The 26330-nt window shown below is 45.0% G+C and overlaps 1 pseudogene; it reads left to right on the plus strand.

Moving 5' to 3' along the window:
* The first annotated feature begins 1283 nt into the window (after positions 1–1283).
* On the plus strand, positions 1284–19750 carry LOC120064995 (annotated as a pseudogene).
* Positions 19751–26330: the final 6580 nt, after the last annotated feature.

Raw genomic sequence — 26330 nt, forward strand, 5'->3', positions numbered from 1 at the left:
CCAGCTGAGGACCTACACATTCGGCTTCTTCACCTGCGGGATCGTCTTAGACCAGTCTCCCGGACAGCTGATGAAACTGAGGAGTGTTTGCCTGTAATAAAGCCCTTTCAGTCATTCTGATTGGCTGGGCCGGGCCCCTGCCCAGTCATGTGAAATCCATAGATTGGGGCTTAAATGAATTTATTTCAATTGACTGATTTCCTTATATAAACTGTAACACGATTAGGTCTTTGAAATTGTTGCATGTTGCGTTTTATATTTTTGGTGTGTGTATTTGTATTTATTATTAACACTGACTGTGTGTAAGGGAGAAGGACCCCTTCGGCCATTAGTCTTTGAGTTAGTCCTTGGTGGGACAGCATTTACAAAAACTGCTTGTTGTCATGTCACCATGCACAATTAGGGCTGTGCGATATGACCTAAAAGTAAAATATACTATTTTTTTCAGAGGTTTGGACGATTCACAATATCTCGATTTCTTGTTTTTCTCTAAAGAATTGAAAGGCCAAGACATAATACTTAATTGATTATTATTTATATTTTATATTCAAGGCCCATTTGTGCAAGACAAAATAACAACACTACTTGCCAGGCTGTCATTGTATGCAAATCAAATAAAAAATGTCTCCCTAAGAAGAATTTGCACAATAATAAATCAAAGTGTAAAATTCTGTCAAACAAAATATCTGCCTTTACTTTGTTCATCACAAGTTTCTGGAAACAAACACCGAAGGGGCACTGTAACTGACAGTTAGACTTACAGGTTATGTCGTTGTTTTGTGTTTGAATTGTTTACGTGTCCGCTGTGCGGGGAAATGATAAGACAAGCGGAACTACGTAGCTAATAACTGTTGTAACGGGGATTCTTATTGTAGCAACACACTTTTGGAGGGAAGGCAATCCCGCGCTGTGTTAGCTAAGTTTTTCATGTCATCGGGTGTAGTTCATAAAGTTTGAAGCGTATATGTTAGGATGGTAACGTTATAATAATTAAGGATGAAGCGTGAATTCATGCCAGGAATAATACGTGTGAAGTTTGATTTCCTCCCTTCTGTAATAAGCAGCCAATGAGGTATTTTTCCTTTATTCATGTGTTTAATCTAATACTGTTATAGCGCCGGCTAAACTGTTTATGTATGTAAGCACTTCAGAGTTATACCAAGCTAATAAGTCACTCGTAAGATAAGGTTGTAAGAGTATGCTTAACTGTATTTTTCATTTACTTTATAGTTCTCACGGAAGGTGATAATTCTGACTAAATCTACAGAATAAAGCCGCCAGTTAAAATCAAGGAACGGTTGTGCTCGTGGTTACTGGAGGGAGCTACAGGCACTTGTAGCAGGAATGCACAGGTACTTTTTTAGCAAGCTTACTCTGTCTTGGGAAGTTGGCCTCATGGAGCCTCCACCACTCAAGTGGGTCTTTGTCTGGGTCTGTGTCAGGGGACATCATCAAGTATCTTGACAGCTCAGTTGTTATGTTGTCCTCCTCTGACTGTGGGCCAGACGGCGCTGTCTTCTTGAAGAAGCTTGCAAGTGTTTTCTTGCCCTTTTTAGACACAGGTTCACTTTCTTCTTCTTGGTGCACAGTTGTGCCAGGTGGACATGTGCTTTCCTCAGCTAGCAGAGACTTCAGCTCCAAAACAGCTCTTTGTTTGATGGTCTCAATCTTGTCATCTACAATATATGTTGTCCTGAACCCGGGGATCAACCAGTGAGGCCATATCAGGGAGTTCAACTATGGCAAATCTTCTTACTTGTCGTTGCGATACTGTAGTGTGGCACTCTTGATTTTCCTTGCGAGCGTGCCCTCACCTTCCTCTGGCTGCAGGAGGCTGCTGTTGAACAGGTTTAAGCACAGGCTTGAGGTAGGAGACGCTAACGTAGTTCTCCCCAGACAGCGCGTCGGTGAATTCCTGTAATGGGCCTATGACTTTGTTCACGGACTCCAACACGTCAATATCTTGATAGTTGGGCAACAGGTGCCTGCTTTTATTCTCTGAGCCCAGGACTCGGGCTATGGCCTTTTCTTGTTCCAGGATTCGTTCTATCATCTTCTGTCTTGACCCCCACCTGGTTGGGGACTCTGATGAGCTGGTGAGTGGGTTGACTGAGCTCAGCCTGTGCTACAGACTTACAGACAAGTCTCTCCTCTTCTTCCAGCTGAAGGAAGAGGTGCTGACCACCTTCTTGCACAACCCAATGGCACGGTCAACTCGTGGGTCTTTCCCACCATTCTCTGAAAGTAATGAAGAAAGGATTCTAGGAATGGCAGCATTTTTCAATAATGTGACAAGTACAGCATTCAGTTGACCTGTCAAACCAACACCACCCACCCACACGTCTATTCTATTGTTTAGGAATGTTTGACCACTAGCTGTTTGAATATGTAATTTATATAATCATTTTGATTGAAAATGTATTAATTTAGTTGTTATAATTAAAACAGCCTGTGGTTATTTGCTATTGGATTGGCAGAATGACACAACTACCAACACATTAGCCTACAGTTGGCCTGAACATAACTTTTTTTGAATGCACTTTAATTATCCAATGTCACACTTACCGATGGCGAGGTGAAGCCTGTGCCCAAGCACTGCAGGTGGGTCCAGTTGAAGCGCAATGCTTTTATCATGTTGCTCCCGCTGTCAGTTGTCATGCACACCTGTCGGTCTTTGCTCATCTTCCACGTTGACAGAGAGTCATTGAGACCCCGGGCTATTACGTCACCCGTAATAATAAGAAACACTAGCCAGCTTCTCTGCGACTCTTTTGCGGGTAGCTGTGTATAATAGCGGCAGCGCTTCTTCCGTGAAATACTTGCGGCTTGGCAGCTGATATTTGTGGTCAACTGTACTAACACGTGCACAGAGGTTATCCACCAATCACAACCCTAGACACCCTTTCACAAATTGTAACCACACCGGAGAAGTGTAGCCGCCGTACCTAGCAGCTTTTTAAAGCCTGGCTTTTCTACTGTAAAGATTGGGACCATATTTGTTGTTATGTAATAGGTCACTGCTTCCGTTATCTCCTTCCACCTCAAACTTTTCTTGTCATAAGGGATTACGTTTGAAAAGGATGCGGCTATGGTAGTTTGTCTTTTAGCAGACGTTTTGCAAATCGGGCGACTGGAATCGGCATTGCGTAGTCTCACACAAGCCTCTGTTCTTCTTTCGGATTGGGTTGGTGGATCACATCTATCTTAAAGGGGCATACAACGCCACCTACTGTACTAAAGTGTGAGGCCAGACACGGCCTACCTACATTAAATTCCTGTCATTATTCTTGTTCCTAAAAGGAAAAATGTGCACCACCAACCAACCCTACACCTATATACCACTATACAAAAAAAAATATCATCACCCCATAAACTCTTCGGCAGTAAGATCTCGTACTCCTCTGCAGCTGCCACCTACACTCATTAAAAACCCACTACCCCATTCCACTACTTAGATCCCATCTGCTCCTGCACCATGCCAACGACCTGGGAGGACAGGACATCATCCCTCAACACACGCTGTAACTCTTCTGAAGTCAAATCTCGTATACCCAGATACTTCTCTGCAGCTGCCACCACAATATCTATTCTCTGTGATTTACGTTCCATTTCTGTGGTACAGTTGATAACCATTGCTATGAATGCTAAGAAGCCAACCTTACTGAAGCATAACTCACTCGTTTCCCTATCCCTCTGTGCTGGCACAAATCTACTACATCTCTGGGATGCCTTACACTTGACCCATCCTCCTCCACTTTCTATACTGCCTCAGCAAAGGTCACCTTCTGCTCTATTCTGACTGGCCACTTCAACCTGCCTCTCTCGCACCGGACACTTCCGATCCCCAGCAACATGAGCAACCCTACAGTTGACACGCACAACTTGATCCACCGAAATGACACAATCCTCTGTCCCATGCCCTCCTGCACACTTCCCACATCTTGGAATCTCTTGGAATCTCCCTCCTCCAACATGACCATAAAGTTGCACATGAAACAGCGCAGTGGATTCTGCACAAAAGTCCAAACAGGATATCTAAAATATCCTAACAGGACTTTGTCTGGTAGAGACTCAACTCAAAAGGACTGACAAGGACTCCTCTGTTTCACCTCGCTCCCCACCGGTTCTACGTCGCACCAACCAGCGGGCGTCACAAACACCAGGAATTTTCAACTTCAATTGCTCCACCTCCACACTTAATGCTACCCCAGAAATCATTCCTTTAAAATGGTGCCCTGTTCCTAAGAGCTAATCAAGAAACAGATCTTGACCCAATGTGCGTGACATGGAGCGCTGGCTCCCTCTGGTCAGAAGAAACACAAACAAATATCACAAATCCACTACAGGTTACTGTGAGCGCTGCGTTATTCGAATCCGGTATCAGGATAAATAAAAAGCGAGGTCTGCTAACTTTCTTTAATTATGTTTAATTAGCGCAAGCAATAAATGGCAATTTTCATATATACGGGTTCGCTGTATCACCGCGCAGGGTAAAACAGAGAACTCTGGAATGTGCTCAAACAACAGTTTTTATACTATGACAGCTTTAGTTCCAACCCGTCCGTTGGCCTATCACAGTAGAGGCTGAGCGCGGTTTAAACTTTGCTCAGCCTATCGCTGGCACTCAGACTGGTCCCAGTCCCTTGGTGCTCTCATCTGTCCGCATCTGGTCGTTGCGTAGATTAGATCCGTCTTGTGTCTCCCCCCAGATCCTACACTCAAACAGTTCCTAATATGGTATTGTCCAGTGTTCTACCCTCCCTGGTTGGCCTGGAGATATGCACCCCTCCCCTCTCCAGATTGACCACAGCTTTTATAGCATGTCACTCCATGTTGCTCAGTCTTTACACACATACACACATCTGCATTGTTTGTGTGTGTGTGTGTAACAAAACAATATTCATCTTCAAACAATATGGTAGCGGGCTATAGTGCATAAACATAAATCCTAACATTACCTTCACTGATTCAAATGCCCCCAACTCCTTTCTCACCCATGCTGAAACCACAAGTGGATCATCCAAATGTCACTCCTACTGGTCCAGATCGTTCTTTATCATGCCTGACGCCATTCTTCCTCAACATAGATCTTCCCACTACACTCTGTTTTTCTTCTTCCTCGCTGTCTATAATCACATCTATCCGTTCACCACGCTCATCATCCGCTGCATTGCTTGCAGAGCACACACTGATGGTGTTTCTTCAAAACCCAACTTCAGTTCCTTAGCCCATTTTACAAGTCTGGCTATCTCGGACCGCTCCGTGCTTCCTTCACCTTCCAAACATTTACCACACCGCGGCTCTCCAAACTGGCGGTTGTTGCTGGGACAGCCTAAGTACACGCTACAGCGACACAGCTGCGACTGAAAGTGATCTTTCAGTTGATTTTTTTTTTATGGGGGGGTAGATCAGCTTTAGTTTTGCAGATTGTGGCTTCTATCAATGTAATAGTTTAAAAAATATATATTTTGTATTTATATTTGCCCCTAACTCTACCATCCCTCCCCTAATTGGAGTAACCTAATGGACAACAACATTTAGCATGTATAAGCTGGCAGTAGATGCCTATTATACATTTCATGGACACAGTATATTTTACATTTAGTTATCTTTTGTTTGTTTTTAGTCCCATCCTTCAGCTACCCTCAACCGCTCCCTTCTATCTCTGAAGACTATCCAGTTTTGATTTCTATATGACATATATATTTTTAAACTGAAAGTGACAGTTGGTGGCAAGCACAGGCAACCTAACCTCTCTTCCACCTCACGTTACCAAAACCCCACCCACAGTTTTTGACAATCAACACAGGTCGAAAATGGTAACACAAATGAGGAAACTAAATATCAAATTAAGCATTGCGAATGATTGATCATTTAGAATTTTGACAGTTTTAAACAACAGAGTATGGAAAATCATTGTCAATTGACAAATATTTTGTCACAATTTGTGCTATCGCAACAAGGAAACTAAATGGCAACTCGACTTCATCTCGGGCCTAACACCCGTGCCAGTGCCCTCCAAACACCGGCTTCTTGGCCTTTATCACTTAATCAGAACACAAGTAGCTAGCTATGTTAATGTAATATTGATTGATTGAATGATTTTGTATTCATAGGCGTCCAACGAGCCAGATGACCAGCGACCTGCCAGAAGATGACCAGGCACAGTTTAAGTCGGTGAGTGAAAATCGGAGGAGAGAGGAAAGAAGGGATTGTGGAGAGCGAAAGGGAGAGTTTCCACCCCCAAATACAGTTTTGGAATCATCTGTTGTGGCGTAGCAGCATGACCTCCTCTATGGTAACCACTGCACGATGCAGAGTGGTTGGTTGTTTCGTTGATTGATTAGCATCTCTGTATCATCGTGCTGGCTCATGGATCAAGTCTGCTGTGGAACATAATTAAATGTTGTCTGACTCCCACTACAACCTAATAGTGGTTTCCCTCCCATATCCCAAAACGTACCCCTCCCTCCGCGTGTCTTGTTTTTGCCTCCTCTCCCCACCCACCCCTCCTGGGAGGCTAGTTTGTACAAGTAAGAGGTTATTTTTGTCTCAGTGCGGTCAACTGCATGTGTTGTAAATCCTTCATGTCCCCTTTTTCTTCCCCTCTTCAAATTGGGTGGAAATTGAGAATAGCCTACTTACAGGATGATGTAATGTGTCCCATTATTCTGTATCAATTCAGTTTTATTAATCTTTTTTTTGTAATGTGGCCAAATGGTTTCTCACTTTTGTAGGGAGTGGTGTTTTTCATTGATTAGTGTTCATGCAAGACGTTTAGTAGGCCTAATAATCCTCCGTTTTCACCTCGACATGGAGTTGTAGCACGTCAGAGGACATTGAATCTAAGATGTCTCTGTTATTGTGTGTGCTGATAAGAGATCTGCCACTGTACTTGTTTTAACATCCCTTCGCCCCCGTTCGTAGCAGTATACATGTTAACAGAAGCTTACTAACTAAAGATTGTTACTAACTACGTTGCTAATCAAACACTAGGTGTAATACTGCAACACACTCTAAACCATTCAGAATGTAAATTGCAGATTTGCACTAGCCTACTTTTAATATCTGTGACCATCGGGATTTCATCATACTCGCACAGGTTCTTAATGGATGGGTGTTGCACTCTGTTGAGTTTATTTACCTCATCCCATGGCGCTAAACCTATTTTCTTTCTAACCATCTCATCTTTGACTTGGGGGCTCAGAAATTGCTTTTCCCTCCTGACATTCCCCTCCTTCCACTGACTACATGATGCTAACAATACCAAGTACAGGATTAGAGGCTTCAGTAAATAGTGAGGGGCTCAGGGCATATGTTGCCTACACACACAGGATATCAGTCACACATACAGCATATACAATTCAGTGTGTGTGTGTGTGTGTGTGTGTGTGTGTGTGTGTGTGTGTGTGTGTGTGTGTGTGTGTGTGTGTGTGTGTGTGTGTACTGTATGATTTGCGATGTCAGCAGCCTATAACCAATGCTGCTAATGTATCACAGTAACCACAGCACAGGCTCTGTGGGGCTGAGAGAGAGAGAGTGAACCGCGACGTCATCATGATCAGACGGTCAGCCTAGCTCAGAACACTGTTCTCTTTCTTGGCAGTGACGGGCTGGCTGCTACTGTTGTGCATGGCATGTGATAACCACATTAATCTGTGTTTCTCTCTCTTTTCTACTCCCCCCCCCCCCCCCCCCCCCCCCCCCGTGGTCTTCCTCTTTCTCTAACTCTCTTTGGGAACCCAAGGAGCTGGTAAGATCCTCAGTGACTGACTGCTTTACCCCTCCCTCCCTTCCTCCTAACATCTACTTGTCAGTCTGTTGCATGCATCTCTGTACTGTGTGTGTCTTTACTGTCTGTATTAGTGGTGATTAATCCCATGACCCCCTTTGATGCGAGCTGGTCAAGAACTACAGGAAACATATGATCTCTGTAATTCCAAACGAAGGTTTCTGTGCCAAATATTAAGTTCTGCTTTTCTGATGTATCAAATACTTATGTCATGCAATAAAATGCAAATTAATTACTTAAAAATCATACAATGTGATTTTCTGGATTTTTGTTTTAGATTCCGTCTCTCATAGTTGAAGTGTACCTATGATAAAAAATTACAAACCTCTACATGCTTTGTAAGTAGGAAAACCTGCAAAATTGGCAGTGTATCAAATACTTGTTCTCCCCACTGTATCTAATGGTTCTGGTTGTACAGATACAAAGGACTAGTTCCCAGATCATATTTAAAGAGCCAGTGTGATAGATGGCCAATGGTTAGAACACCAACAGCAGAAATCCCCATCAATCTATCAATCAAATGGGAATCAAGCCTTAAGAATAATTTTGCCCTAGATCCACTCGCAGACCTCTCTATTCCCAAACCATGTGTACATTTGCGACTTTGCCAAGATTGGCTGGTAAGATCTCTGAGTGGATTGGAGACGAGAAAGTGAAGAATATGGCTGCATCTCAATAGTATAAAGAGAGCTGAGATGCAGCCTGTGTCTGTTGTGTATTCCTGTGGTATATCTGACCATGCATTCTCTCTGGGTGCCTCCCTCCATAACAGGAAGAGTTGTGCAGTGACAGTGTGGAGAGGATCGTGGTCAACCCTAATGCAGCTTACGACAAGTTCAAGGACAAAAGCGTCAGTACTAAAGGACTCGGTCAGTCTACTACATCCAACAGCTGGATGTCCAGGCATGATATACAGTGCATTCGGGGAAAGTATTCAGACCCCTTGACTTTTTCCACATTTTAAATTACAGCCTTATTCTAAAATGCATGAAATTGTTTTTGTTCATCTTCAATCTACACACAATACCCCATAATGACAAAGCGAAAACAGTTGTTTTAAATATTGTTTTTGCAAAAACAAATAACGGTTACCTTATTTACATAAATATTTAGACCCTTTGCTATGAGACTCGAAATTGAACTCAGGTGCATCCTGAGATAAGGTCCCACAGTTGACAGTGCATTTCAGAGCAAAATCCAAGCCATGAGGTCGAAGGAATTGTCTGTAGAGCTCAGAGACAGGATTGTGTCCAGGCACAGATCTGGGGAGGGTACCAAAAAATGTCTGCAGCATTGAAGGTCCCCAAGAACACAGTTGCCAACATTCTTCAATGGAAAAAGTTTGGAACCACCAAGACTTTTCGTTGAGCTGGCCACATGGCCAAAATAACAATCGAGGGAGAAGGGCCTTGGTCAGTGACCAAGAACCCAATGGTCACTCTGACAGAGCTCCAGAGTTCCTCTGTGGAGATGGGAGACCCTTCCAGAAGAACAACCATCTCTGCAGCACTCCACCAATCAGGCCTTTATGGTAGAATGGCCAGACAGAAGCCACTCCTCAGTAAAAGGCACGTGACAGCCCTCTTGAAGTTTGCCAAAAGGCACCTAAAGGACTCTGACCATGTGAAACAATATTCTTTGGTCTGATGAAACAAAGATTGAACTCTTTTTGGCCTGAATCCCAAGCGTCTTATCTGGAGGAAACCTGGCACCATCCCTACGGTGAAGTATGGTGGTGGCAGCATCATGCTGTGGGGATGTTTTTCAGCAGCAGGGACTGGAATACTAGTCAGGATCAAGGGAAAGATGAACGGAGCAAAGTACAGAAATATCCTTGAAAACCTGTTCCAGAGCGCTCAGGACCTCAGACTGGATCGAAGGTTCACCTTCCAACAGGACAACGACCCTAAGCACACAGCCAAGACAACGCAGGAGTGGCTTCGGAAAAAGTCTCTGAATGTCCTTCAGTGGCACAGCCAGAGCCCGGACTTGAACCCAATTGAACATCTCTAGAGAGACCTGAAAATAGCTGTGCAGCGACGCTCCCCATTCAACCTCACAGAGCTTGAGAGGATCTGCAGAGAAGAATGGGAGAAACTCCCCAAATACAGGTGTGCCAAGCTTATAGCGTCATACCCAAGAAGATTCGAGGCTGTAATCGCTGCCAAAGGTGCTTCAACAAAGTAGTGAGTAAAGGGTCTGAATACTTCTGTAAATGTGATAATTCAGTTTTGTTTTTTAATACATTTGCAAAAAATGTCTACATCTCTTTTTGCTCTGTCATTATGGGGTATGGTTTGTAGATTGAGGATTTGATTTGATCCATTTTAGAATAAGGCTGTAACGTAACAACATATGGAAAATCAAGGGGTCTGAATACTTTTCCCAATGCACTGTAGGGGCAGTAGTTTTCCCCTCACCACACGACCTGGAAGAACTTTTCCTGCATATTGTATCTTATTATTGTTATTATTATATAGTCTATATGCAGAGCAGTTGACCTCAGTCACATGACCAGGAAGACTCATGGCTCGCCTAACAGGGTCAGGGAAAACTCCTGGCCCTAGACATCAGGCATTTCATGAATTGGTCACAAATCGCCTAATATTCTGGTTTCTCCTGTAATAAATGTGTCTCTTCCAGACTTCTCAGACTGTATCAGTAAGAACAAAAGAGTGGGCTATGAGTGGAGAATATGAGATCGTGAGTAGACTCTGGGCCTACATTATTGAATTTCATATTGATCATCTTAGTTATATAAATATATTTAACACAAATCAATGGCAAGACCTTTTTCCATTCTAATCGTGTGTTATTTGCTGTCTGTTCAAGTGCTTCACTGTGTTAACTGGTTGTCCTTTCACTTAATCCCCCTTTTCTCCCTGTCTAGTTGGTGGAGGGCTGTGGGGTGAAGGAAACCCCCCAGCAGAAGTACGAGCGGCTGGTCAATGAGATCCAGGAGCTCAGTCATGAGGTGGAAACCATCCAGGTAGGGCCCAGACACAGTTCCAAGCAACCTGTTTGCTTCCTAGCCCTTACGCCCTACCGCCTAGGCCTAGACTATCCAGGTCAGACAGGAACATCAGGAATCCCTTAAACCATCCTTCATGTACTGTATACACCATTTGACCTAGACCTACCCCAAATCAGTGGTTGCCCTTTTCACATCTGTCTCGCTGTCCCCCAGGCGACCACGAAGGATAGCAGTGCAGAGGAGCGTCTGACCCCAGTAATCCTAGCCCAGCAAGCTGCCCAGCTCAAACAGCAGCTGGTCTCTGCCCACCTGGACACTCTGCTGGGACCACAGGCACATATCAACCTAGCTGACGGAGACAGAGCACTGGCCAAGTAAGTAAGTAAAGGAGCGGGTCCCAGAAGCGCTCGCCAAGTGAGAGGACAGGGAGGGAAGTAGGAAGGGATTAAAAACGGTAGAAAAGGCAATTTTAGGCTCAAATGGTTACATAGTTGTCAGAAAGGGAGACGATATGACGTAGTCTTAGCAGTCGCTGCTCGTATTAAAGACTTAAAAGGCGTCAGGAAGCCTAGCGGTTAAGAGCGTTGGGACAGTTACCGAACGGTTGCTGTTTTGAATCCCTGAGCCGACTAGGTGATAAATCTGTAAGTCGCTGCATAGGAGCATCTGCTAAGTGACTCAAATGTAAAAGACTATCTTCTTATCCCCCTCATGTTATTTCCTTCCCTACTCTCCCTCTCCCTTCTCCACCCTTTTGCTCTCTATTTGTTTCTCTCCAACCCCAGGCGTCTGCTAACCCAGCTGGAGGCAGCGAGGAGCAGTAGGGGGAGGACAGGGGAGCGGAAGGCCTCAGCTAAAGCTCCTGATGGTGTGGTGCTCTATGAGCTGCACAGCCGGCCAGAGCAGGAGAGGTTCACAGACGCTGCCAAGGTGAGGGGCCCCGGGGCCATGGCTGGGCGTCTGCCAAATGGTCAGCAGTTGCTGTGCATGCGCATGTGAGTGAAGAGAGCTCAATGAGTGTTAGCTGTTGTGTCTGTTGCGCTAGATGGGTTGGTGATGCAATGTTAGGCGTGTGAGGTCTGTTGCCTAAATTATTTGTCTTTGTTACATGATTTAGTAGTTAATTCTCCGTCTCTCCTGTGTGTAGATGGCAGAGCTGGAGATGCGGCTTGCAGAGCTGGAGACTGCCGTGGGCTCTGGATCAGACAAACAGGGTCCTCTGAGTGCTGGGGTGCAGGGAGGCAGTCTCATGGTGAGTCTCTCCTGCACTCTGCTTTCAGTACTGAACTCCACCCATATCGTCAATCACTGTTAACCCTTTGACTGATTTTGAGACGTTCTATCTGTGTGTCATCAATCACTGTTTGGTACTGAGGCCGAATGACTAAATATTATTAAGTTCAACCTACATAGCCACAACTTCACTTCGTGGTCATGATTGGAAGCCAATCAATCCCTGTTAACCTTGTGACTGTCCCCCCCCCCCCCTCCTCCATACTGTCTTTTTCTCCACCCCCCAGGACACCATGGAGCTGCTGCAGGCGCGGGTCAGTGCTCTGGACTCAGCCACTCTGGACCAGATAGAGGCCAGACTGCAGGTGACACACCTTTCCCATTGCAGAGGCAAATACAAAACGGATCAGTGTCTGGGGCAACTTGAGCCTACTCCACACTGTGTGTCTTGCCGCTTCTAGTTGTCAGAAGGCCCGGAGGGACCTTGACAACCAACACCATTCGTTGTCGTACTGCAATAGTACACTTTTATGTACATGTGATGATTTTGTGTTGTCTATGTATAGAGTGTCCTTGGGAAGATGAATGAGATTGCAAAGCACAAGGCAACCATCGAAGATGCTGATACACCAAACAGGGTCAGTAACTACCTGGTTTTTACGTCAAACTTTTCAAATGGGAACTTTATACCGCATCTTAGGACTATTTCACACAACATTTTTAAAGTAATTGTGGCCTGACCAGGAAAAACTATTGGCACAAACTATGCCCTATTGATCAAACCCTGACAATCCACTACTAACCATATAATTATTCCGACTGCGTTTCACAGCAACTCGTTCTGCTGTCAGTCAATATTGTTCACCCCCAACCTTATCATTATTTGGTCTGCAACTTGTTCCATTAGCTATTATTATATTTATATTATTCCAATAACTGTTATGTTGTCTGTCAGGTGTCTCAGCTGTATGACGTGGTGCAGAAGTGGGACACCATGGCAACCTCTCTGCCTCAGGTGGTGCAGAGGCTCATGGCTGTCAAAGAGTTGCATGAACAAGGTAATAACTAGGGCCGGTTCAATTACTGTGTAACTGACGGTTATGGATAAGGACATGAAAAGAAAATAACCGTCAAAACAAAAAAAACGGGGTTGGGGGAATGAACAGGTGACGGAAGCCGGACATTTGTGCGCTTGAGTCGGTTTCTGCGGTAACACGGACTCTTAACAACGTGATGAAACTTTGTTGCTTCTTGCTGAAACGAGCAACAAGTAAAATAAAGCTTTATTCATACAGCACATTTCAGACATGGAATGCAACACAATGTGCTTTACAGGAAAAAACGAACAATGAAAATAAAAGCTGAAATATTTACTACACAACAAGATAAAAAAAACAAAATAATGACAAACTGAACAACTAAAAAGCACCTGAAGGAAAAGCAAAGCTAAACATGTTTTTGTTAAGATCTCTTTTAAATATGTCCACAGTTTTGGCCCCCCTCAGGTTCTCTGGCAAGCTATTCCAGAGTCTGGGGGCATTTAAAAAAAAAAAAGATATATATATTTCACCTTTATTTAACCAGGTAGGCCAGTTGAGAACAAATTCTCATTTACAACTGCGACCTGGCCAAGATAAAGCAAAGCAGTGCAACACAAACAACAACACAGAGTTACAAATGGAATAAACAAACATACAGTCAATAATACAGTAGAAAAAGTCTATATACAGTGTGTGCAAATGAGGTAGGATAACGGAGGTAAGGCAATAAATAGGCCATAGTTGCGAAATAATTACAATGGAGCAATTAAACACATTAAACGCATAACTAAAGGCTGCCTGTCCATGCATCTTGGTCCTAGGCTTTGGTATAGTTAAAAGGCCAGTTCCAGAGTACCTGAGGCACCTACTGATTTGACTGGTAGACTCATTTGTACACTCGCAATGGCTGCCTAGTATTGCGATGAAAATGTCCATGTAATATAGAATAAGTTCATTCAAATGATAACTGATGCGGCACGTGGAATGTACTGTATGTATTTATTATTTTTTGTAATCTCAGTTGAATCAACAAATCACTTCACATATTGATAGGTACACTTCCTGCTTTTACTTCCTGCTTTGCTCCTCTGGGGACACTCGCAATGGCTGCCAGTCCACCCATTATGCAATCATTGACTTGAATGGAGATACCCTTTCTATTTCTATGGCAGCACATGCAGTCAGGAGCACATGCTGTAAAAAAAAAATGTTTTGCTATTCGAAAGGTTATTACCAGCAGCATACCACCCTGAATACCACTGCTGGCTTGCTTCTGAAGCTAAGCAGGGTTGGTCCTGGTCAGTCCCTGGATGGGAGACCAGATGCTGCTGGAAGTGGTGTTGGAGGGCCAGTAGGAGGCACTCTTTCCTTTGGTCTAAAAAATATCCCAATGTGATTGGGGACACTGCCCTGTGTAGGGTGCCGTCTTTCGGATGGGACGTTAAACGGGTGTCCTGATTCTCTGAGGTCATTAAAGATCCCATGGCACTTATTGTAGGGGTGTTAACCCCGGTGTCCTGGCTAAATTCCCAATCTGGCCCTCAAACTGTCACCTAATAATCCCCAGTTTACAATTGGCTCACCTGGTGTCCATACTTGTGGCAAACAAATTGTTATTTGAGTTTCACTGGATTCGGCTAGAATTTTGCTCTTTTGGGACTTCCATTGTATCAAGCAAACAAAATGTGCCTCACTTTGGCTTTGATTGGATTTTCATCAAGATCCCCTCTGCTTGTCTGTAGTGCCTACATAGCTCTGTGTTTCTCTCTGTGCCTTGTAGCCATTCAGATGGCTTGACTCGCTAGCTGCGATTTACACAGGCAGCCCAAATCTGATGTTTTGCCCAATTATTGGCAAAAGATCTGATCGGTCAAAATATCAGAATCGGGCTGCCTGTGTAAATGAAGCTGTAGTAATGCAGATTGCTTAACTCTGATGGGCAGTGTCTGTCTGTGACGACATGACTCACCAGTCTTAGTCTATCTATAGCCATGCAGTTTGGTCAGCTGCTGACCCACCTGGACACCACCCAGCAGATGATCAACAACTCTCTGAAGGACAACGGAACACTGCTCTCACAGGTAGGAAACACTACATCCCTCACTGCTTTCACACTGCCGTAGGACACATTTCACACTGCTCTCACAGGTTGGTAGGACTGCTGCGGGGACTGACATGTGACCTTTCCACTACTGAGCTCTTGTACCTTCCACAGTGTATTGAGCTGAACTGTACTGCACTTGTCTGTTTACCCATCCATCGTAGCTGCTGGAAATGTGCTGAAAAGGAGAATGTGAAATGATGGTGTGGAAAGGGTAATAAAGTTCTCTCGTCTTTCCGGGACAAACGTGTCCACATACTTGATCCCCATGGTGTCACCTTCTGTGCATTGTCTTTTTTTTGACAAAGGTTTTACTCTTGTGTAGCTAGACAGCCTGTTCATTCAATACATTGAACCAAATACATGTATTTCACTTAAAATTCATTGTTTATGAATTACCATAGACATATGTAATGATTTTGCAAGATATATAGGTATTTTTATGTGCAGCGCCTTCACATCCCTTGACTTTTTCCACATCTTGTTGTGTTACAGCCTACATTTTTTAAATTTATTTAAATTGAGCTTTTGTGTCACTGGCCTACACACATTTTTACAAATGTAGTGAAAAGCTGAAATGTCTCATCTAGGTATTCGACCTCTTTATTATGGCAGGCCTAAGTAAGTTGAGGACAAAATTTGCTTAACAAGTCACATAAGTTGCATGGACTCACAGTGTGCAATAATAGTGTTTAACAGGATAATTAAATGACTACCTCATCTCTGTACCCCACACATACAATTATATCTAAGGTCTCTCAGTCAAGCACTGAATTTCACGCACAGATTCGACAACAAACACCAGGGAGATTTTTCAATGGTTCGCAAAGAAGGGAACCTGTTGTTATTTATTTGTTTACAGTGCATTCGGAAAGTATTCAGACCATTTTGTTAAGTTACAGCCTTATTCTGAAATAGATTCAATGTTTTTTTCCCCGCTCAATCTACATACAATACCCCATATTCACGAAGCAAAAACGCTACAAGCTTGGCACACCTGTATTTGGGGAGTTTCTCCCATTCTTCTCTGCAGATCCTCTCAACCTCTGTGAGGTTGGCTGGAGAGCATCGCTGCACAGCTTTTTCAGGTCTCTCTAGAGATGTTCGATCGGGTTCATGTCCGGGCTCTGGCTGGGCCACTGAAGGACATTCAGAGACTTTTTCCGAAGCCACTCCTGCGTTGTCTTGGCTGAGTGCTTAGGGTCGTTGTCCTTTTGGAAGGTGAACCTTCACCCCAGTCTGAGGTCCTGAGCGCTCTGCAGCAGGTTTTCAAGGATATTTCTGTACTTTGCTCCGTTCATCTTTCCCTTGATCCTGACTAGTCTCCCAATCTCTGCTGCTGAAAAACATCCCCACAGCATGATGCTGCCACCACCACCATACTTCACTGTAGGGATGGTTCCAGATTTCCTCAACATGATTCAGGCCAAAGAGTTCAGCAGGCTGTCATGTGCCTTTTCCTGAGGAGTGGCTTCAGTCTGGCCACTGTACCATAAAGGCCGGATTGATGGAGTGCTGCAGAGATGGTTGTCCTTCTGGAAAGTTCTTCCATCTGCACAGAGTAACTCTGGCTCTCTGTCAGTGACCATCGGGTTCTTGCTCCCTGACCAAGGCCCTTCTCCCCCGATTGCTCAATTTGGCTGGACGGCCAACTCTAGGAAGAGTCTTGGTGGTTCCAATCTTATTCCATTTAAGAATGATGTAGGCCACTGTGTTTTTGGGGACCTTCAATGCTGCAGACATTTTTTGGTACCCTTCCCCAGATCTGTGCCTCAACTCAATCCTGTCTCGGAGCTCTACTGACAATTCCTTCGACCTCATGGCTTGGATTTTGCTCTGACATGCACTGTCAACTGTGGGACCTTATATAGACAGGTGTGTGCCTTTCCAATCATATCCAAACAATCCACCACAGGTGGACTCCAAGTTGTAGAAACATCTCACTGACGATCAATTGAAACAAGATGCACCTGAACTCAATTTGAAGTCTCATAGCAAAGGGTCTGAATAAGTATGTAAATAAGGTATTTCTGTTTTATTTAAAATACATTTGCAAAAAAAAAAATGTTTCACCTCGTCATTATGGGCTATTGTGTGTAGATTTTTTAAAATTCATTTTAGAATAAGGCTATAACGTCACAATGTGGATAAAGAGAAGGGGTCTGAATACTTTCTGAATGCACTGTATGTACATTGCACCAGATTTAGCTAGACAGCTAATTTTAATCTGTAGGCCCTGGGTAGAAAACAATCAACATCATTACAATGCTACAATATAGCACACTATTTAAAATGTGGGTGGGTGGGATGGATGGATGGATAAATATAGTACCTGTCAAAAGTTTGGACACCTACTCCGGGTTTTTCTTTTTTACTATTTTCTACATTGTAGAATACTAGTGAAGACATCAAAACTATGAAATAACACATGGAATCATGTAGTAATCAAAAGAGTGTTACAATTGCCCCAAACCCTTGCAGCCATGACAAAACCATATGCCTAGCAATAAACAAGTGATACATGTAAATGTTTAGCTAAAATAGTGATTAAATTATTCTTGTTTGAATTCTTTTGACGTTTATGGTCAGGACAGTAAGAACAATGCAGCCAGTGGAAAAAATTACTTTCACCCATAACACATGTAAATAGTGAGATTTGGGTGAAAACGGGGAGAGAATCTAAAAGGACATGTGCTGAGTGAATTTCATCATTCTAGCATGTTTCTGTTTGGGGAAATTGAAGGTGTTTCAATTGTCCCTTGTCGCTATTGCCGCCGGTCTCCCCTACTGTACAGGCATCGACTCTGTTAACATATCTCTCCCCCCCCCCCCAGGTGCAGACGACCATGAAGGAGAATCTCCTGTCGGTAGAAGAAAACTTTGCTGCCCTGGACCAGAGGATGAAGAAGTTCAACAAATAAATCTGCTTAGTTTGAAAAACTGCCTTTTTTTTTCTGGAAGCCGGAATGTTTGATCAAGTGGATTATAATAAAAAAATGGAGACCAAATGTTCTTGTCTATTCTCCCTTCCCACCCTCTTTCTTTCCCATTGAAACATGTTATATTTGGTACTATACAGGATCCCATTGAAATGTTTACTTTGGCTGAAATGCATTATTATTATGGAGTGGCTGTGGATCTGACCTTTTGGGGATCTTTAGTCCAGAAAAGATCTGGAGCTTACCAAAGCTTCTGCACATGTGCGGATCACGTTCTGCGCAGGTGTATATTCTCCACTTTACGTACAGAACAGGCTACTCAGGCAGACGATGCTACTTTTAATAGTCAGATTAAAGCTCAATGTCTGCAAGATCACATAATGATCACAGTATTCTACATAACAGAACCTAATATAATAGCATACAATAACATTACTGTAAAACAGAAACACTATTCAATAGTGAAGGATATTTCTTCAAGTTTTACAGGTGAAACATCCATGTGGCATAATTCTGCATAGTAACCATTTGATCTCTTATCAGTTTCATGGGTATATGCATTTAGGTGTTGAGTTATACAGTGTTTTGAAGTAGCCTGTTGTTTTGAATGATGCACAGTGAATGCATTTTAGATCAGATGGCGTCAACTGTAGCCTGCCTGTGTATCGTGTCTAGTGGCGCGCGCGGTTCAGTTTTGGCCGTGAGAGAAATGCTATGGTGTTTTTGTCTTACAGTAACGTTTTACTATGTTTGGTTCTGTTATGTAGATTACTGTGAATATTATGTGATCTTGCAGACATTGGTCTAAACTTTACTTAACAGGCACCATTCGACCTGAGTAGCCTGTTCTCTACGAGTAAAGTTAGAGAATACAGCGTAGATCGTTGTATTTTTTATTTAACCTTTAACCAGGCAAGTCGGTTATTTACAATGACGGCCAAACCCTAACGGCGCTGGGCCATATGCCCAGAAGCTTCAGCTGTTGTCTTTTCTGACTAAAGATGGCTCCACAGCCTTATTACGCCCACTATATATACACACACACACACATCACTTAATATTCACGTTCCCTTCAAAGCTTGATTGCTTTTAGACTGAAATGATTCTCAATGAAAATGGATCCATAACCTTTCAACCTCTTCAGCCACACTGTTTAGGTATTTTCAACAACATTCATTCAGCTAAGTCAATTTATTTTCCTGTTTGTGGCAGAGCCCTATGTAAAGATATGGCTCTGGTTTGAGAAGTGTTCAGAACAAAAAAAAACGAAGGTGAAATGGCATGTTTAAGAAAGGACATGTCTACAGCTGCACAAAAACTAACCATCGGTTGCATCCCAATTGTCCACTCTTCTCCCAAATGTGCACTTGCACACTTCCCGTCATGGATATAGCAATGGTGGAAACTTCCTCCAGCCAATGCTTACACCAATCCAATGATGGGAAGTGTGCAAGTGCACACTGGCAGAAGGGTGGAGAATCGAGATGTGCATTGTCATCCATCTTCCTACTGGTGTAGCAGCAGGAGCACCTACAGTACCTGTGTGTGTTGGGGGCCTGAAGTCATGAAGGAATACTTGTAAATATACTTATGTACTTAATGTTTCATGCTCAGTTGCTTGTAACTATTGTATTATGACAGACTAAAATGCCACAGACAAACTAATTTTAATCTACTGTGTCGACTGTCATTGCTTACGATGGACTGTATTGTACATGACCCAGTCTGGTGATGGGATATCTGAATAACATGCTTTAACTACACTCACTTGAGAGGGAGAGCAACTCGGCATATTCTACTTCATTATTACTGTTTAAATAATTGCTTATACCCTGAAAGACCCATGACAATTAAGTCCTCCGACTTGATGTTGTTGTGTAAAAGTACAGAACATTGCTACTGTGCACAGACTGCATCTGCCAGACTAGGGTAATCTGATCCTAGATCTGTGGTTACCCGCAATTTTTTACTGGGGCGCTCTAGTCTAGTTACAATCTGTTTGTAATGGTGTAAAGTGGCCAGCAGAGGGCAGCATAGACCCTTATAAAAAGCATCACTTGAGTTCATACAGTAGGGCACAGAGTTTGCCTTTGGTAAGGTTTCCACCTCTCACGCCATTATTGCCAACTAGGCTACAGTGCAGCTCAAATACAGTGCAATTGAACTTTGGATCTTTTAGCAACCTTTCAAGTATATTTACTAAAACCCTGATGTACACTGAACAAAAATATAAACAACATGTGTTGGTCCCATGTATGATGAGCTGAAATAAAAGATCCTAGAAATCTTCCAGATGCACAAAAAGCTTATTTCTCTCGTGTGCACAAATTTGTTTACATCCTTGTTAGTTAGTATTTCTCCTTCGCAAAGATAATCCATCCACCTGACAGGTGTGGCATATCAAGCAGATTAAACAGCATACTCATTACACAGGTGCACCTTGTGCTGGGGGCAATAAAAGGCCACTACAATGTGCAGTTTTGTCACAACACAATGCCACAGATGTCTCAAGTTTTGAGGGAGCGTGCAATTGGCATGCTTCAGAGAGGTTAGGTTAAATGTGGACATTTCAGTTGAATGCATTCCGTTGTACAACTGACTAGGTATCCCCCTTTCCCTGACTGCAGGAATGTCCACCAGAGCTGTTTCCAGATCATTTTATGATAATTTCCGTAACATAACCCCCTCCAACGTCATTGTAGAGAATTTGGCAGTACATCCAACCGGCCTCACAACTGCAGACCACGTTGAATCACGCCAGTCCAGGACATCAACATCCGGCTTCTTCACCTGCAGCATCGTCTGAGACCGGACAGCTGATGAAACTGTAGGTTTGCACAACCAAAGAATTTCAACACAAACGGTCAGAAACCGTCTCAGTGAAGCTCATTTGCGTGCTTGTCATCCTCACCAGGGTTTTGACCTGACTGCAGTTCGATGTCGTAACTGACTTTAGTGGGCCAATGCTCACGTTCGATGGCCACTGGCACATCGATGGCCAATGCCATACACAGTCTGCAGATGGCAGACTGTGTATGGCATCGTGAGGGCGAGCGGTTTGCTGTTGTGAACAGTATCCCCCGCCCTCTCACCTGCTTTTGAGTTCGCTTGGGGACTTGTTACCAAATTCAAAGTTTCAAGTTCCTATTTTTCCTTGGGAGTTTTCCTTCAGGCGTGCGCGGTCGCTAAGAAGTGAACTTTGGAAAATCCTTTCCACTGACAATGCACCTGAAGAGGCACTCTGCAATTCTGTTCTCTGTGCGGTTTCAAGGACCTGAGCTCCCTCTTCTTTTTGCTTTATTATAGGCTATAGTAAGCCAAACAATTGATACGTGTGTGGGGGGGGGGGAGCACAGCAGAATGATGCCGCCATCATGGCAATCCACAAAAGTCAGTCTGAAGAAGACTCGAACAGCCGCTTTAAGGAGAAGTTCAGCATAATTCAGGATAAAGTGTATCGGAAAAACTCCAAGAGGAGATGGAACACACAGCACCCATTACCGTGTCTTCATCCCCTCTACATTGACTGACCAGATGATCATAGCTTATCATACCAACCCCATGAGTGGCCACCTTGGAGTCTTCAAGACCTACCGAAGATTACAGGAGGTGGTGTACTGACCAGGCATGTGGATCGATACCAAGAGGTTTGTACAGCAGTGTGAAGTCTGCCAGGAATACAAGCCAGACATGGGCAGACCTGCAGCAGAACATGGTGAACCGTCCCAATGAAATGCTGGGAATTGACCATGGGGCCTTTTCCTCCCAGCCAGGGGACCCGGAATGAATTGTTATTGGTGCTAGTGGTCTACTACATACACTGGGTGGAGTTGTTTCCACTCCGCAAAGCCACTGCATCCGCCATTGCTCTAATTCTGCAAATGGAGAATCATTACCAGATTCAGGATTCCAAAACAGATTCTCTCTGACCGAGGTCCGCAGTTCATCTCAGGAATCTACAAAGAGTTCTGTACCTACAGGGGTGGAGTTGCCAAGCTGACCACGGCCTACCATCCTCAGACCAACCTGACCGAGAGGGTAAACCGCACCCTGAAGGGGATGATTGCTTCATTCGTGGGGGAATCAGCACACAAGGTGGGTTCAGCATCTTCCTGCGTTTTGCTTTGCACTGAACTCTGCGGTCCAGGAGACTTCTGGGGTCACTCCCGCCGAACTCCACTAAAAGGTCAGATGGACAGAGTCTTGCAAGGTTACAACGTTTCACCTGACTGCTCAGCGTTTTATGCAGTCCAACACCACTACACCTTGCTAGCCAGAGTGGAGGCCAGCAAAACCAAAGCCAAACAACGACAGCTCAGAAACTATGACAAACATAGACGAGACGTGTGTTTCCCACCCCAGTCTCATGTCTGTGTCCATTCTCATCATCTGTCAAAGGCGTCCAAGAAAAATATATCACTAGCCACTTTAAACAATGCCACTTAAAATAATGTTTACATACCCTACATTACTCATCTCATATGTATATGTATATACTGTACTCTATATCATCTACTGCATCTTGCCATCTTTATGTCATACATGTATTGTGACGTTCCTGACCTGTTTTTCCTTTTTCTTGTGTTTATTTACTTGGTCAGGGCGTGAGTTGGGGTGGGTTGTCGAGGTGTTATTTTCTATGTTGGGTTGTTTGTGTTCGGCCGGGTATGATTCTCAATCAGAGACAGCTGTCAATCGTTGTCCCTGATTGAGAATCATACTTAGGCAGCCTGTGATTCACGTGGTTTTTGTGGGTGTTTGTATCTCGTGTCAGTGTTCGTACCACACGGGACTGTTTTCGGTTTTGTCACGTTTGTTGTTTTGTATGTTGAAGTGTTCAGTTATTGTTCATTAAAATATGACCACTTTCCACTCTGCATATTGGTCTGATCCTCCTCGCCTCTCCTCCTCGTCCGAGGAGGAGGATTACGACAGCCGTTACAGAAACACCCACCATCAAAGGACCAAGCGGAGTGGAGAAGGGCGGCAACAACAGCAGTGGAAGAAAACACAGGACTCGTGGACTTGGGAGGAGATCCTGGACGGCAAAGGACCCTGGGCTCAGCCAGGGGAATATCGCCGTCCCAAGGCGGAGTTGGAGGCAGCGAAAGCAGAGAGGCGCTGGTATGAGGAGGCAGCGCGGCGACGCGGTTGGGAGCCCGAGAGTCAGACCCAAAAATTTCTTCGGGGGGGGGGGGCACACGAGGTGTGTGGCAAAGCCGGGTAGGATACCTGAGCCAACTCCCCGTGCTTACCGTGGAGTGAGAGGGCGTCGTACTGGTCAGACACCGTGTTATGCGGTGGAGCGCACGGTGTCCCCAGTACGCGTGCTTAGTCCAGTGCGGGCTATTCCACCTCGCCGCACTGGTAGGGCTAGGTTGGGCATCGAGCCGGATGTCATGAAGCCGGCCCAACGCATCTGGCCTCCAGTGCGTCTCCTCGGGCCGGCATACATGGCACCAGCCTTACGAATGGTGTCCCCGGTTCGCCAGCATAGCCCAGTGCGGGCTATTCCACCTCGCCGCACTGGCAGGGCTACGGGGACCATTCAACCTGGTAAGGTTGGGCAGGCTCGGTGCTCAAGAGCGCGTGTCCTCCTTCACGGTCCGGTATACCCGGTGCCACCTCCACGTACCAGTCCACCGGTGGCAGCCCCCCGCACCAGGCTGTCTCTCCGGGTTCTCTCTCCAGCTGCTCCCACCTGTCCAGCGCTGTCAGAGCCTTCCTCCTCTCCAGCGCAGCCAGTGCCTACACCACGCACCAGGTCTACAGTGCGTCTCAGCCGGCCAGAGTCTGCCGTCTGCCTAGCGGCGCCTGAACTGCCCGTCTGCCCAACGCCGTCTGAACTGTCTGCCTGCCCAGCGCTGTCTGAGCTGCCTGCCTGCCCAGCGCTGTTTGAGCTGCCTGCCTGCCCAGCGCTGTTTGAGCTGCCTGCCTGCCCAGCGCTGTCTGAACTGCCTGCCTTCCCAGCGCTGTCTGAACTGCCTGCCTTCCCAGCGCTGTCTGAACTGCCTGCCTTCCCAGCGCTGTCTGAACTGTCTGCCTGCCCAGCGCTGTCCGTCTGTACTGAGCCTTCAGAGCCGTCCAGCCAGGACCAGCCAGAGCCGTCCAGCCAGGACCAGCCAGAGCCGTCCAGCCAAGACCAGCCAGAGCCGTCCAGCCAGGACCAGCCAGAGCCGTCCAGCCAGGACCAGCCAGAGCCATCCAGCCAGGACCTGCCAGAGCCAGCCAGCCAGGATCTGCCAGAGCCAGCCAGCCAGGAGCTGCCAGAGCCAGCCAGCCAGGATCCGCCAGAGCCAGCCAGCCAGGATCCGCCAGAGCCAGCCAGCCAGGATCCGCCAGAGCCAGCCAGCCAGGATCCGCCAGGGCCAGCCAGCCAGGATCCGCCAGCCAGCCAGGATCCGCCCCTCAGTCCGGTGCTGCCCCTCAGTCCGGTGCTGCCCCTCAGTCCGGTGCTGCCCCTCAGTCCGGTGCTGCCCTTTGGTAGAGTGGGATTGACATGGAAGGTGGCCATTGGGAGGAGGCCAAGGAAGCGGGGTTTGACTATGGTGGGGTGGGGACCACGACCAGCGCCAGAGCCGCCACCGTGGACAGACGCCCACCCAGACCCTCCCCTAGACTTTATGCTGGTGCGCCCGGAGTTCGCACCTTAAGGGGGGGGGGGTTATGTCACGTTCCTGACCTGTTTTTCCTTTTTCTTGTGTTTATTTAGTTGGTCAGGGCGTGAGTTGGGGTGGGTTGTCGAGGTGTTATTTTCTATGTTGGGTTGTTTGTGTTCGGCCGGGTATGATTCTCAATCAGAGACAGCTGTCAATCGTTGTCCCTGATTGAGAATCATACTTAGGCAGCCTGTGATTCACATGGTTTTTGTGGGTGTTTGTATCTCGTGTCAGTGTTCGTACCACACGGGACTGTTTTCGGTTTTGTCACGTTTGTTGTTTTGTATGTTGAAGTGTTCAGTTATTGTTCATTAAAATATGACCACTTTCCACTCTGCATATTGGTCTGATCCTCCTCGCCTCTCCTCCTCGTCCGAGGAGGAGGATTACGACAGCCGTTACATGTATCACTAGCCACTTTAAACTATGCCACTTTATGTTTATATACCCTACATTACTCATCTCATATGTATATACTGTACTCTATACCATCTACTGCATCTTGCCTATGCCGTTCTGTACCATCACTCATTCATATATCTTTATGTACATATTCTTTATCCCTTTACACTTGTGTGTATAAGGTAGTAGTTGTGGAATTGTTAGGTTAGATTACTCGTTGGTTATTACTGCATTGTCGGAACTAGAAGCACAAGCATTTCGCTACACTCGCATTAACATCTGCTAACCATGTGTATGTGACAAATAAAATTTGATTTGATTTGATTTGATTAGACCAGTCACATTGTACAACACCTGAGTTGCGCAACGGTCTAAGACACTGCATAGCTTTGCAAGCTGTGTTGCTACAGATGCTGGTTCAATACATGTGCCGGCCTCGACTGAGAGACCCATGAGATGACTGTAGGTGTTTGGTTTCTCTCCCTCTAAAAACAGAAATAAATAATCCTAAATAACAAACTTGCTTTATTTACAAATTAGTAACAATGTCTCACCCCACTCAAGTATGGCCTTTTTCTCACTCATTTTACGTTATTTGAAAACGAAATCATCTCCAAAATATTTTTTAAACAAAGCAATTATTATTATTCATTTAGAATTATATAAAAGCCCCTTGGATATTCTCACAGATATATTATTAACCCTGTTATTAGCAGGACAATATATATTGGTCATATTGTTCATGGCTCCCGAGTGGCGCACAATGGGATTACCTTGCAGTTCTCCAGCTGTATCAACAAAGCGTGCAAGGTTCAAGGCACGAGGGCAGGGGGCACGGGATGGGCCGCAGAGCCACTCACAGAAGACCGACCTAACCCATGGGGAAGGGAGGAGGGGGGGTGGATGAGTCACGTCATATTTTTCGATATACTGTAGGCCTACCGTAGGCGGCATGAGTCTCACGAGTGTTGTGTAATGTGCTGTTAAAAGGGGTGTAGGTCTTATTTATTTAAAGAGCATACTGAAGTTAGAAGCAATAGGATTTGAAGCAATAGCCTACAACATTTAGCACTGCTCTGAGACAAGCATGGGGACTGGTCTTGATAAATTAGATTTTTATTTTGACTGAATCTCCGTTTGGGTATTGGTTAGACTACAATTAGGGTGTAGACATGTTATGCTCTTAGTGT

The sequence above is a fragment of the Salvelinus namaycush genome, chromosome 20 (genome assembly GCF_016432855.1).
Source record: "Salvelinus namaycush isolate Seneca chromosome 20, SaNama_1.0, whole genome shotgun sequence".
NCBI lineage: Eukaryota > Metazoa > Chordata > Actinopteri > Salmoniformes > Salmonidae > Salvelinus > Salvelinus namaycush.